Source organism: Lynx rufus, unplaced genomic scaffold (genome assembly GCF_022079265.1).
Source record: "Lynx rufus isolate CCGP_SWC_20201006 ecotype Redwood Valley unplaced genomic scaffold, mLynRuf1.p SCAF_22, whole genome shotgun sequence".
Classification (NCBI taxonomy): Eukaryota; Metazoa; Chordata; class Mammalia; order Carnivora; family Felidae; genus Lynx; species Lynx rufus.
This window is the reverse complement of record NW_025814837.1, coordinates 7,052,637-7,067,047: the sequence shown is the minus strand read 5'-3', so window position 1 is coordinate 7,067,047 and position 14,411 is coordinate 7,052,637.

The following is a 14,411-nucleotide window of genomic DNA, read 5'->3' as shown; positions in this document are numbered from 1 at the left end:
AAACAAGGGGAGGGTGGGAAATAAGAAATTGACAACTGTTTGAATATTCTGAAATACTTCTAATATGCACATGATGACCTTTCTAATAAACATGATTAATAGGTGATATACTTTACTGTTTATACTATTAACCCTTCATATATAACTACATTATTCTCATAGATACTAACAATAATAATACTATCAACTACAAAAACTAGTGAGGATTTTAAGGTCGATTAGTTTACTCATTCTTCGTGCAAGTAAACACTTCAGTAAAAATAGAGGTATCTATCCTGTGGCATAGGAACTTCTATTTAGATGAACATTCAACAACTTCATATATTTAATTATACCTGTAGGATTTTACTAGCATATGATCCTTTTACAGACTAATAAAATTATAGTAAAATGTTGGGCAAGTTATGTTTGAAAAATTAACACTCACTTGTTTGAATTTATTTTTGGTTGGTTTGATTAGATTCAGTCATTAGCAGAATGCATTCACTTGTGTGCTTTCGTAACATTTCCTTCTACCATGTTGTCATGCTTACTTACACAAACTGTTAATACTATCCTCGATTTTAAAGCTTTAAGAGATCCTCACATGTTCTCTATTTAAAGGGTTACTACTTGAGTCCCTGGTTTCCATGCAGTTTCCTAGGAGACTGAGAAATCAGTTGCTATTTATTTTTTTTATTTTTTTAATGTTTATTTAATTTTGAGACAGAGAGAGACAGAGCATGAATGGGAGAGGGTCAGAGAGAGAGGGAGACACAGAATCTGAAGCAGGCTCCAGGCTCTGAGCTATCAGCACAGAGCCCGATGCAGGGCTCGAACTCACGGACCGTGAGATCATGACCTGAGCCGAAGTCGGACGCTTAACCGACTGAGCCACCCAGGCGCCCCTTAGTTGCTATTTAAACACAAAACAGTTTAGTTTAGACTAAACTTGCTTAGCTGCACATAATTTACTCGAGACTTGTTTAAAATTACGTAAAGGAGTAGCCACTATGCTTAGAAATGTGTTGAGTATGAATCGGTTTATGACCTTGAATTTCAAAGGAAACAGAGACTTGTATAGCAGATCATCCACTCATTGTGATGGTAGCACAGCACTGGGAGAAGCGCACTTACCATCATTCCACGTCTACCGAATAGTTCATTGAGTTGATAAGTGCAGGACCAATGGTTAGATCTTTCTGTACCCCAGTCTACCCCAATCGTATGCAAACAGTCCAGACATTTGTTCAATGCGTGTCAAAGTGAGGATGACAATGGTGATGGTAGTAGTTTGGTTTGCTAAGAAATCAAACAAAGGAAATTTACCCAAGAACTAAATGGTAATAAAAACATTTAAGGATAATTTCAAAAAATAAGTACTCTCAATTTAATAATATGTTCAAGTGTTTTGCAGGTCCAAGGAATACTATTATGAGTAAGTTAAGAGGAGCAAATGATAACAGAGCCCCTCCTAAGGGCTAAGTGAGCCTTCACAGGGAAATAACCTACACATTGTCCTTGAAGGATGCTGAAGATTTCAACCAAAAGCTCAATGTTATTAAAGTCAGGACAAGGGCAAAGAAATTAAACAATAGCAGGAGAGAAATGGAACATGATTTTGGTGTCCAAGTACACAGGTAGGTAATATCGGTCAGGAGAAAGATGCTAAATGAAGTGGTAAAAGTGTGCACCTTATATTCTGAGGATACAGCAAGGCAGCAAAGACTTACAAATAGGATGATTACATAATCGGATTCATATAAAGATTTCGACAGCAATCTGAAAGATGCATCGGAATAAGAGGGCAGATAGGAATCAAGGAGATTAAGAATCTATTTACAAGAAAGACAAAGGCCTGAATTGAAATCGTGGAAAGGTAAAGACAACAAATTTGAGCTATTTCAGATGGTAATTCAATAGGACCACAGTTTAAAAATTACCAATTTTCGGGGCGCCTGGGTGGCGTAGTCGGTTAGGCGTCCGACTTCAGCCAGGTCACGATCTCGCGGTCCGGGAGTTCGAGCCCCACGTCGGGCTCTGGGCTGATGGCTCAGAGCCTGGAGCCTGTTTCCGACTCTGTGTCTCCCTCTCTCTCTGCCCCTCCCCCGTTCATGCTCTGTCTCTCTCTGTCTCAAAAATAAAAATAAACGTTGAAAAAAAAAGATTAAAAAAAAAATTACCAATTTTCCCCTATACTGGCCCTAAATTTCTGGTTAGTCATGACATTATGAGGTGTTAAAAAAAAAAAAAGTGGGGGGTGGAGGTTAAAGTAAAGTAAGGCAATTACTCTATTATAATTCCACAATAACAATTCATTATCAATAATAAGATTAAAAATAAAGGAAGGTAGTTGAATTGGAATTGGCTGTGTGAATGTTGAAGCATTGTTGGACTATTCACCAATACTGGAATTGATGTTCATACAAACCAGGAATTAAGATTTGGGGCTTTGTAGATGTAATATTGTGATGTAACAAGCAATAAATACCTGGTCTTCATCCCTGGTTCCTGGCACAGAGCTCCTAAAACCCTTGGGATTTTCTGAGTGGTAGGAGTGAGAGAAGAGTTTTGTTATTCACAGTAAGCCCCTTTCAAGTATACTTGAGTATATATGCTAATGAGATGGAACACGAGAGCTGGTTGCCAGAGGAACCAACCACCTGATTAGAAAATTGGAATATTCAGTTTTGCATTCTACTTCTAACCTCCAGGAAAGGGACAGGATACTAGAGATCAAGTTAATCATCAGTGGTCAATGATTTAATCAATCATAGCTATGAAATGGGACCTCCAAAGGAACCTAAACAAAGGCATTAAGAGCCTCCAGGTTGGTGGCACAACCCAAACTCTGTAGGGACAGAAGCTCTGGCACCCAGGACTCTTCCCCACTTCACCCTAATAGCTCTTCATCTGACTGTTCATTTGTATTCTTTACAATAAACCAACAATAGTAAGTAAAGTGTTCCCCTCAATTTCTGTGAGCTATCATAACAAATTATCAAACCTTTGGGGGGCTGTGGGAACCTCCACTGTGTAGCCAGGTTGGACCAAAGCATGGATAAGCTGGTAACCCACTACTTATGATTGGTATCTGAAGTGAAGTGACAGTCTTGTGGGGCTGAGCCCTTCACCTGCAGGGCCCATGCCAGCTCTGAGCAGCTAGCGTTAGAATGGACTGAATTGTGAGACTCCAGTTTTGGAACTGGAGAACCTCTGGATGTGGGGAAACCCACACATTTGGTATCAGAAGTCTTATGAGTAAACAAACAGTTTTCCTTTAGTAGACAAGTCAGGAATGGAAAAACAAACGTGGGGATCATTTATGCACAGAGTGAAATCATTTCTTGTAGATGAAATATATATGAAGAGAGGAGTGTTGAACGTGAGCTGGGCAGAAGCCTGTATAAAGGAAGTAGGTACAAAAGAGGAGCTAGCTAGGCAAAGTGTGGATGGAGCAGTAGAGTGGGAGAAAAAGATAGGCTGTCCACAGTGACAAATGCTACTGTTCAGAATGGATAAGGATTCAAGAGCCAACTTCAAGGTACTGGCAGTTACAAGGTCACTACCTTCAAAAGTTCAACACTAGAGGAATGGTATCAGGAAACTGGATTGTGTTAGGATGAGTAATGTTTAAGCATGTAGCCTTATCTCTATATCCCCATAATTTCCAAAAACTCATACTTTAGTGTAAAAGTAAATTACACTAATTTACTAATCGTGCAGCACATTAAGAAAGTGCAAAAAATGTGACAGCTTTGGCTCTTAAAGAGGCAAGCATTATCAGTCTCAAATGTCACTGAAAAGAACACTTCCATTTCCCCCAACAGCAATGTCCAAACTATATTTTTGTTTTTAATGACTTTTATAATGTACTTAGAGCATAAGAACCAAAAGTAGGGATGGTAATAAATCACCACATCCAGTGTGAAATAAATCCCGAACTTGCAAATCAAAGGATAAAAACAGACACTCCAAAGAAAACAGTATTTTATCTTTAATCTGTTTTTTACAGAATTAAATAGCATTCTTTCATCAATCTTAATCCTAGTGTCCCTTAATTCATTTACTAAAAACACAAAGGGGCACCTGGCTGGCTCAGTTGGTAGAGCATGCAACTCCTGATCTTGGGGTTGTAAGTTCAAGCTCCATGTTGGGTGTAGAGATTACTTAAAAATAAAATCTTAAAAAAATTTTTTTTAATTAAAAATAAAAAACAAACTAAACAAACTAAAGTTCCTGCTCCTGCTTTGACTCTAAGAGTAGATAGGACACCAGTTATATTAAATTGAACTCCAATTCAAACCTTTGTCAAGTACTCCATGCTATCCCCTTAGAAGAAAGGAACAAAACCATTTTCACAAGTAAATATATAAAGAAGTCATCAATGAAAACATATTTTCTCCTGTTTGATCATATCTTCCTGGAGGAAGAGAAAACTAAAATTCATCTGCCCTAATTTTCCTCGCAAAAGGCAATTTTGAAGGGATTTGTCAAAACAACCTATTAGGTTTGCAACCCAGGCCATCAGACAGTAAACACAAAAACCCAAGCAAATGAAATCTGGTCATAAATGGCCCTTCCGTGGTCAAGTGGCTCAATTTCCTACTTCAAGGTAGAACCACTTGGACATCTTCACCACCACCAAACCACCAACCCCACCACTTTTCTTCCCCCTTAAACGCTTTCACTTAATGTAAACATCAGGCCTCTGGGCAGCTAAGGATTTCCCTCTCCAACATGATCACACTCACTGGGCTATGGTGTTTCTGATTTATTATTTTTTTTCTTTAATGAACTTATAATGCTTGTGTGACAAGGGAAAAAAAGGTTTTATTGTTTAAATAGTTCACTCAAGTCACACCAATAGGCCCCAGTTGACATCTTAGAACAGGAATCCCAGTAGACTACAAAGTCTATAAAGACAAAAATAAGGGATTTTGGTGGGTTTTAATCTCTGCTGTATGCCCAGCACCTAAAGCAGGCTCTGGTACATGTGGAAATTTGGACATAATTGTTTCAAGAATGGATCAGCATCTACATATGTCTGACTCTGAAGTCTACATTCTGCCACATCAGTTTCCCAAATTAATTTGATAGTAAGAATCATCTGAGGTATTTGTCAAAAACAAATTCCTAGAACCCTCCCTCAAGGTTGTAACTGAAGGCCTAGAAATGTGTATTTTTAACAAAGACACTAAATAATTCTTACCATTGGACAAATCCAGACTTACAGCACTGTTGTTTCTTCTAGCCTCCACATTCTCCTCACCAAGGCAATTCCTCCTCCCCAAATACCGCCAACACACATTCATCAAACACTTCTGAGTGTATTTATTCACTTGATGCTCACAACTTATTAAGTAGGTAAGTACCATCACTTTGCCTGTTTTTTTTTTTTTTTTTACAACAGAAGAGTAAAGATTAGAACATTTAAGAAGCTTGCACAAGGTCACAGAGCTAACAACAGAGAGAGCAGGGATTCAAACCCAGTGTTGCTCCAGAAACCAAACTCCTAACCATTATGTTATTCTGCCCATTCCCACTGGTCCCATCCTCCCCAAAGTACTGGCCCCAAATGTCCCTTTGGGTACCCATTTCTACTCCTGGTGATGAAAGTCATCTTGTGGTCTCTATATAAGTGATCACAAATTTCAAACTGGTAGACCACATAAAGGAATATCTACAAAACGATATTCAATTGGATCTCTTTAATATCACCCAAAGAAGTTGCCACTTAAAAGGGACATGTTATTACCTGCAGCAGTATAATCCTAAGCATAAAAGCATAATATAATGAATTTTTAAAAGCAAAACAAATACATGGAAATGCAAGCTGGTGCAGCCACTCTGGAAAACAGTATGGAGTTTCCTCAAAAAACTAAAAATAGAACTACCTTACGACCCAGCAATTACATTACTAGGCTATTTATCCAAGGGATACAGGTGTGCTGTTTCAAAGGGACACATGCACCCCAATGTTTATAGCAGCACTATCAACAATAGCCAAAGTACGGAAAGAGCCCAAATGTCCATCAATGAATGAATGGATAAAGAAGATGTGGTATATGTATACAATGGAGTATTATCAACAATCAAAAAGAATGAAATCTTGCCATTTGCAACTACGGGGATGGAACTGGAGGGTATTATGCTAAGTGAAATTAGTCAGAGAAAGACAAAAATCATATGACTTCACTCATATAAGGACTTTAAGAGACAAACAGATGAACATAAGGGAATGGAAACAAAAATAATATAAAAACAGGGAGGGGGACAAAACAAGAGACTCATAAATACAGAGAACAAGCGGAGGGTTATGGGAGGGGTGTGGGAGGGCGATAGGCTAAATGGATAAGGGGCACTAAGGAATCTACTCCTGCAATCATTTTTGCACTATATGCTAACTAATTTGGATGTAAATTTAAAAAAATAAAAAATAAAACAAGTTAAAATAAATTTTAAAAAAAGCAAAACAAATCCAGAAAAGGTAAGCAAATTAGGTTGCACCTTCTGAAAAGTATTTTAAAACAATATATTTGGCCTTCAAGGGGCCTGAACATTGGGCAGTATATAAACTGGTCAGTCATTTACCACCATGCTGCCTGACAAGATTAAAAATTAATTTTTCATTAGGCACTGTCAGAGAGAAACCAATGGGTATTCTATGAATTCACTGTTCTGTAAAAAATTCAAGTAAAACCTACGTTTCCTCCTAAATGATCACTATGACAAGGGCACCTGGTTGGCTCAGTTGATGGAGCATGAGACTCTTTATCTCAGGGTTGTGGGTTTGAGCCCCACGTTGAGTGTACAGATAGAGGACTTCATAAAATCTTTAAAAAATTAAAAATAAATGATTGCTACAACAAAAGAATTGAGGCAAATATTACAACCAAGGCAACCAAATTAGATTCTTAACATGTTCACTTTCCCACAAATAACAGTTAAAATGAAATGAGGTGAATGTCTTTTAGTACCCAAGTCCTACAGCTTTTTTTAAAAAGCTTTCTCTCCAGACTCTCATGATCCTGTCCACAAAACCATGAGAAAATGTTCCACTCTGCTTCTTTAGCTAAGTTGTTCATTTTATTACTCATACTCCATGCACTTTGAAAGGCATCACCTTTCCCCTTGCCTCATCTTAGAATTTATCTCTACTGGATCACCCTAAGGCAGAACAGAGTCCTAACAGAACCACTTTCTGAAGTGGCTGATAGGATTAAGAGCCAGGATGAGATTTGTCATTGTGGTTAACCTGAAAAGGAAGGGAAAAGAGTAAAACAGCAAAGAGTCCGCCTGTAGCTTTAACTCTGTTCCAGGTACAACAAGTGCATGGATGTACCTCATGAGCAACCCCAAGGGCTTTGACATTGATGCAAAGAGAAACAACTTAGTAAATAAGGCCTTTCTTTACTATTGTGGGTACTACAAATAAACACTGTCTTATTCTGTTAATACATCTATTATCTGTCTGTAAAAAATACAAAGCTAAACTGGTGACATCATGGTACCAGTAATAGAATATACAGTGTAATAAGCATTTTTGATATTTCTGTGACTGATGATTTGGCATCTTGGAGTCACAGTGTCATGCTAACAGTCCAAAGATTCTTTTGGTTTTTATATATTTATTTATTTTTACAAACACCTCCACCGTCAGGCACTCTGAAAACTCTTACAAACCCTCCAACCACAGGCCTCAACCAGGTGTTTTGCTCTCTGCTCAGTAGGGAAAATCCCCCCCAGCTACTTCCCAGCACTATAAAAAAAAAAAAAATTTGGCTCTAGTTCTCCCTCCACCCCTGATTCTCCCTGTGAGTAACCCCACTGACCCCATGTGGCATGCAGTGCCTCCCATCCCCTTGACACTTGTAAAAAACTTTTTTTTTTCAAAGGCAGTTGTCTCTGTGTCTGTCCTCTTACTATAGTTGATTAAAATAAATCTTGGGTTCAAACGGTCTAAGCATATTATCCAAAATTTTCCTTTCTGAAAACTTGCCGTCTTTGAACCCTTCAGATACATATTACTAGTTTTAGCACTGTTAAAAGATAAACTGAGGTAGACGAAAATTTTGAGGGTTGTTTTGAGCAAACGTCAGTGAGAACCAGGCAGGGCCAAGCTGACAATGGCTAGGGGCAATCCACCAGCAGGAGCCAAGAGAAAGGGCTTCTAGCACAGACACAGGAGCAAATCAAGGAAATTCTGATTGGCTATTGCTGATCTTGTTGCCTTATTTGAGAACTCTATTAGCTGTTTGTGATTAGCTGTTGTTAAGTGTCAAGTTCTTAATTTCGAGGCTTTTAAAGTCATCCACTCTAACTTAGGTGTTGGTTTGCTTCCCCAGGCTGCTAAGGCGTTAGAGTCACCTTAGTGGCTCCTTGTTTAATTACCGTAATAGCAATTACTGTAGCTCTCTTGTAAGTTTGTAGGCCAGGCCATACTGTAGAGACAACATGGAAACAACCCCTTATGGAGTTTATACTCTAGGAGTTATAGTGGTAAGTGAAGTGTGAAGCGTATCTTTTATTTCATGTGAATCCCTCACTTTTCTTACCAGAGTTTCACATATACTAATGTTCCATAATAAGTGCAGAATAAGGGAATGATCCATTTGCCTTAAGCATCAGAGGCCATTTTCTTTATTCTTTATTATTGAATAGTGGTTTACAGAGACTTAAAAAAAATTTTTTTTAGTATTTACTTTTGAGAGAGAGAAAGAGAGCACACACTGGCAAGCAAGGGAGGGGCAGAGAAAGGGAGAGAAAAAGAATCCCAAACAGGCTTCATCTGTACTTTCCGCTTAACTGGGGGCTCAAACCCACAAACCATGAGATCATGACCTGAGCTGAAATCAAGAGTCAGACACAACCCAATGAGCCACCCAGGTGCCCAAAGAGACTTTAAGTTTATTTATTTTAAGAGAGAACAAGTGAGCAAGCAGAGGAGGGGCAGAGAGAGAGAGAGAGAGAGAGAGAGAAAGAGAGAGAATCCCAAGCAGGCTCCACACTCAGCTTGGAGTCTGATTCAGGGCTCAGTCTCATGACTGAGATCACGATCTGAGCCAATATCAAGAGTTAGACACTTAACCAACTGACCCACCCAGGAACCCCTACTTTCAAGGAGTTTATCTAGCTTGATGAAATTGAAAGAGAGCACTGTTGAATGTGATACAGTAATTCAGGCAGTTAAAATTTACTGAATAGCCTTACTCACCAATTACGGATGTATGAACCAGGAGTGGGGCTTCACCAGATGCTGAATCTGCAACACCTTGATATTAGCCTTTCCAACCTGCAGAACAGTGAGAAATAAATTTCTGTTGTTTATAAGCCACTGAGTCTATGTGGTATTTTTGTTATAGCAGCCCAAACAAAGACCTCATGGCTAAAGTTCTTAAGAATAGTAAGTTGCTATCCCACTGGGAATTTTAACCAAGTCCTACACATTAGCTATAACTCTCGTCTACACCTCTTGCAGCTAAGTATTTGGTTTATCTTTTAAATATATGCACCATCTTATAAGGAATAACTAGAATTTCAATTTCTTTTTCTAGGTCTCACTTTCTTACCTATATAGGTGAATCAGCTTACCTACTGGAGTAGACGCTGCTATTACACACTCAACATTCATCATTCATCTGTTTATCCCCTTTTTCTGCCTCTTGGAAGGCAGACGAGAGTCAGTAAAGTATCCTCCAAACTGAGAAGGCACTTTGAGACCAGAAAAATGACACAAGCCACCCCCTGACCTTTACAGACTCTTACGGTAATGTACAGGGAGAATCAGGCAGACAGACGATCCGAAGCCTTATTCAGCTATCCCCCACTAAGTCTGGCTCTTAATCCCTAGTTTCTATAGAGCAAAGGGCATGAGGGGTGAGGTCATAGGGTAGTTATCTCAAGTGGTGTCACCTGTGCACCAGTTCTAGCTCTACTAATTTTCTAAAGTGGGAACTTCTGTGCATCCCTTTAGGGACAATTAGAAGAAGCCTTCCCGCATTCAGGTCAGGGGGTGCATCAATCTCCAAGGGGCCTGAAACATGTAGACCCCCCCCAAGGGAGGTCACTGCGAGGGCATCAATAGCATGGAGGGCCAAAGACAGAATCAGTGTTCTCAGCACACCTACACTGCCTTAACATTTCTGCCTTTTTAACATAACCTAATTTTGTTTACCTTCCCCACATTGTCTTTCAGGAGAGACTGGCCCCTCATACGTGGAATATGAATTTCAATTGGCCTGAGCCCATCATGGATGCCTCACCACTTTTTGGTGATAGGCACAGACAGTTGAAGCACTTTTAACTAATAAGATAAGAGAAGAAATCTGCTGGGGGGAAAAGTCGTCATTAGTCTTAAAAGGGGGCAGAACAGGGACTCCTGGGTGGCTCAGTCGATTAAGCATCTGACTCTGGGTTTCAGGTCAGGTCACGATCTCATGGTTCGTGGGATTGAGCCCCAGGTCAAACTCTGTGCTGACAGTGCAGAGACTATGTGGGATTCTCTCTCTCTCTCTCTCTCTCTCTCTCTCTCTCTCTCCTCTCCTCTCCTCTCCTCTCCCTCCCTCTCCCATTATAAATAAATAGAGGCATAACATAAGGGTGTTCTCTTTTTCTGCTCTGGATATTATCTGTAATCTGAAACTAAGGTAGTCATTTTAAGACCATAAGGGAAGCCAGACTGGAAAACAGTCCAACACACTTAAAAATGGCAGAACAGGGACACCTGGATGGTTCAGTCAGTTGAGCATTCATGAGCTCGGGTCATGATCCCAGGGTGGTGGTATTGAGACTCATGTCAGGCACCATGCTGAGCACAGAGCCTGTTTGAGATTCTCTCTCTCCCTCTGCCCCTCTCCTCTGCTTGTGCTCTCTAACATTAAAAAAAAAAAACTTTTGGGGCGCCTGGGTGGCGCAGTCGGTTAAGCGGCCGACTTCAGCCAGGTCACGATCTCGCGGTCCGTGAGTTCGAGCCCCGCGTCGGGCTCTGTGCTGACGGCTCAGAGCCTGGAGCCTGTTTCCGATTCTGTGTCTCCCTCTCTCTCTGCCCCTCCCCCGTTCATGCTCTGTCTCTCTCTGTCCCAAAAATAAATAAACGTTGAAAAAAAAAATTTAAAAAAAAAAAAATAAAAAAAAAAAACTTTTTTAACTTTAAAAACAATGGCAGAGCAAAAAGAGGGAAGGGACCTGGGTCCTCGACAATATTGTCAAGCCCTATTTACCACATTTGGTTGGTTCACAGCCAATCCCAGGGATGGCCTTACCTTCACACATGGAGCTATGTGGAATAATAAAAAGGCTTAACCAGTAAGGACATTTAGTAAGGTTTTCTATTACTGCAGTTAAAAGCATTCCTTCTCTCTTTGAATAGTTTCACTCCTAAGTTCCACTCCTACTTCTCCATGTAAGTAATTGTGGTAGACTGGACTCAAGGGTAATGTCCTTCTATGTTCAAGCTGCTCTTCCTGTTAAAAGGTGGAGTCTATTTCCCCTTCCCATGAGTGTAGTCCTTCTGCCAACAGAATACCGCAGAAGTGGGACGCCTCAGTGGCTCAGTTGGTTATGCATCCACCTTCAGCGCAGGTCACGATCTCTTGGCTCCTGAGTTCAAGCCCCACATCCGGCTCTGTGCTGACAGCTCAGAGCCTGGAACCTGCTCCTGATTCTGTCTCTCTCTCTCTCTCTCTCTGCCCCTCTCCCACGGGCACTCTGTTTCTCTCTCACAAAAATAAACATTAAAAAAAAAATAAAGAATACCGCAGAAGTAATGTAATGCCAATTCCAAACCTAAGTCTTAAGAGAACTAGCCTGTTCCCTTTCTTCTTCACTCTGTTGGAAGCCCTGCACCATATAAAGTGCTAAACTCCTTGGGCTAAGCTCCCGAATAATGAGAAACTGCATGGAGAGAGGTTTTATGGAGAATCAAGTAACTCCAGCACCAAGGTCACAGCAATGTGAGTGAAGTCTTCCTGGACCCTCTGATCTCCATTAAGCCATGCAGGCTGCCACCCCGTAAAGCATGAGCTAGCCATCTCTGCTAAGCCCTCCCTGAATTCCTGACCACAGAATTGTGAGCAATAAAACACCTGCTGTTTTATCTATGCAGGAACAGATAACTGAAACATATGGTAATATTCTCTTAATTGATAAAATTACCAGTTGGTTCACAATGATTAAGAACTAAAAGCTAATTATTTTTCCCCAGATATGTGCGTCCTAATTGTGTTAGCTCGCAAAAGATATTTCGAACTATGCATCACCTTGTGCCAAAATTCAAAAAATAAATACAAAGAAAATGTTTGTAAAAACTGAGAGTTGATATCATTAGCAAGTAAAACAAATTCTTGCAAGTTTAGAAAAAAATAGTAACACCTCAATTTAAAAAATGGGAAGAGCCATTTCCTTCAAGAACCATAAATGGTCAATAAACATGAGAGGGAAATACCTTAATCCCAAATTCACTAACCCAAATGAAACTTAAGTTAAAACAACATGAAGCATCATTTTTCATCTACTAAATGGCCAAGAAAAATGTAAACACTAAGTCTTAATGCCTGGTGGGTTCCAGTGAAAAAATGGGAAAACCCTCCGTTACAGTCGCAGAGTCTGGGACGCCAGTCTTCTTGAACAACGGGGACTCGGGCGTCTGTGTTCACGCGCTGCTTGACTTTGGGCACTGTCTATAGCTGTACAGTGGGCATAATAAAGCCACGGCACAGAGCTGCTGTAAGGCAAAAATGATATGCATACGGAAGAGCAATAGAAATGGTTACTTTTTGTCTGGCTTGTTCATCCACGTGTTTATTTTTGTCGGAGATACTGGAAACGCACTGGGATTACAGAAAATCCTAACACTTTTCTGGAAAACTGCAGGGGAGATGATAGGGAGTGGTGGCGGTGAGAGGTCAGGGTAGGAGGCAGCCAAGGCTGGAAGCAGCGCCCTCCCTCGTAAGGCAACCTCTCAGAAAGACGCCCGCCCGCCGACTCATTCACACCCGGGCCTCGACGCTCCGCGGGGCTCCCGGCCGGAGGGAAGGCGATGGGAACGAAGGATCCACGGCGCTGATTGGCTGCCTGTGAGCACGGGGCGGGATACACGGAGGCTCCCGAGGTTGCGCGAGCGGAAGGCCGCGGGCGCGCACTTCCGGTCTTTGTGGCTGGCCGCTTGGAGTCGGCGGCTTGCTCCCTGGCCGCTGCTGGGCTTCGTGGTGAGGGACGCGGGCCCTGAGCGGAGGGAGGGCGGGGATGGGGTGGGCCCGCCGCCCGGGCGGCGGGCGCATGGTGAACGAGCCCTGCTCCCCGGCCTGTCCGTCCCCGGGTCGCGACCCCTTGTCCGGGCGGCGTTTCTGAGCGTCCTGGGGACCAGAGGAGGCCACCTTAGGCCCTTGCTTTCCAGCAGAGAGGGCAGTTACTCCCCCACCCCGTGACTTCGCCAATGCTGAAGTTTAACCGGGATACAAACATATACACGCTAATGCGGCTGGGCTGGCTTAATAAACCTAAATGTTAGCCTAAATACTTCTAATCTCTAAAGTTACTTGTACTGTTAGGATCAAATTTTAATTGATTTGTCCTGCTGTTTCAAGGGCATACCCTCCTATGGATATTCACCCGTCCCTAGAATCAGGTCATGTGTGACCTCTATCACAAAATTTAATACATAATTATCTGTTCCCGTATTTTTCTCTAAATGTTTTCTCTCGTATATTCTAAGTTTTAGAACGGAGATTGACGTTTTTGCTGATTTTGTGTCTCCGTGACAATTGATACCTTTTTGAACACACAGTAAACGTTTTAACAAACGTTTCTTGGTTTATTCCTCTGTAGATTCATTTACTCACAAGCAAAAACCTTTGTATTCTTAAGCCTGGCTCACGACAGAGCCCATGGTAAGTGCCTCTGTGTTTGTTGAAGAAATGCATTGAAAACCAAATTTGATCAAATGGCAGTTACCAAAAAGTGTTTTTATTTAAATCAACTTCTGTTCAGTATGATTTTTTAAAATGTTGTTACTACCGCAAATGAAAATATTATTTGCCATAGCTAGAGGGTAACTAAAAATAAAATTTTAAAAACCAGTATTATTAAATCCTAGCTAGATACAGTTACCCTTGGAAGTCTGAGGCTTATACTTCATTAAAAAGGGAATTCTGCAAGTTTTACAGACAAAGATTTTTTTCCTATACCATCAGGATTGAAAGAAAATTGAAAAGGAAATTTCTCAGTATGTGATTCATGTTAATATTGCATTCTTTTGCTTCTAAAATAATTTCTTAGGGCATTAGTGGTAGAAATTCCACTATGGAAGATAAATGGGATGAGTGACTTTTAGTTTGTTGCTTGATTGTTTATTTAGTTATAGTCTCAAACTTCTTCCCTTTCAATGTATTACTGGCATGACTGATATTTATTATAAATCTTAGAGTTGTTTT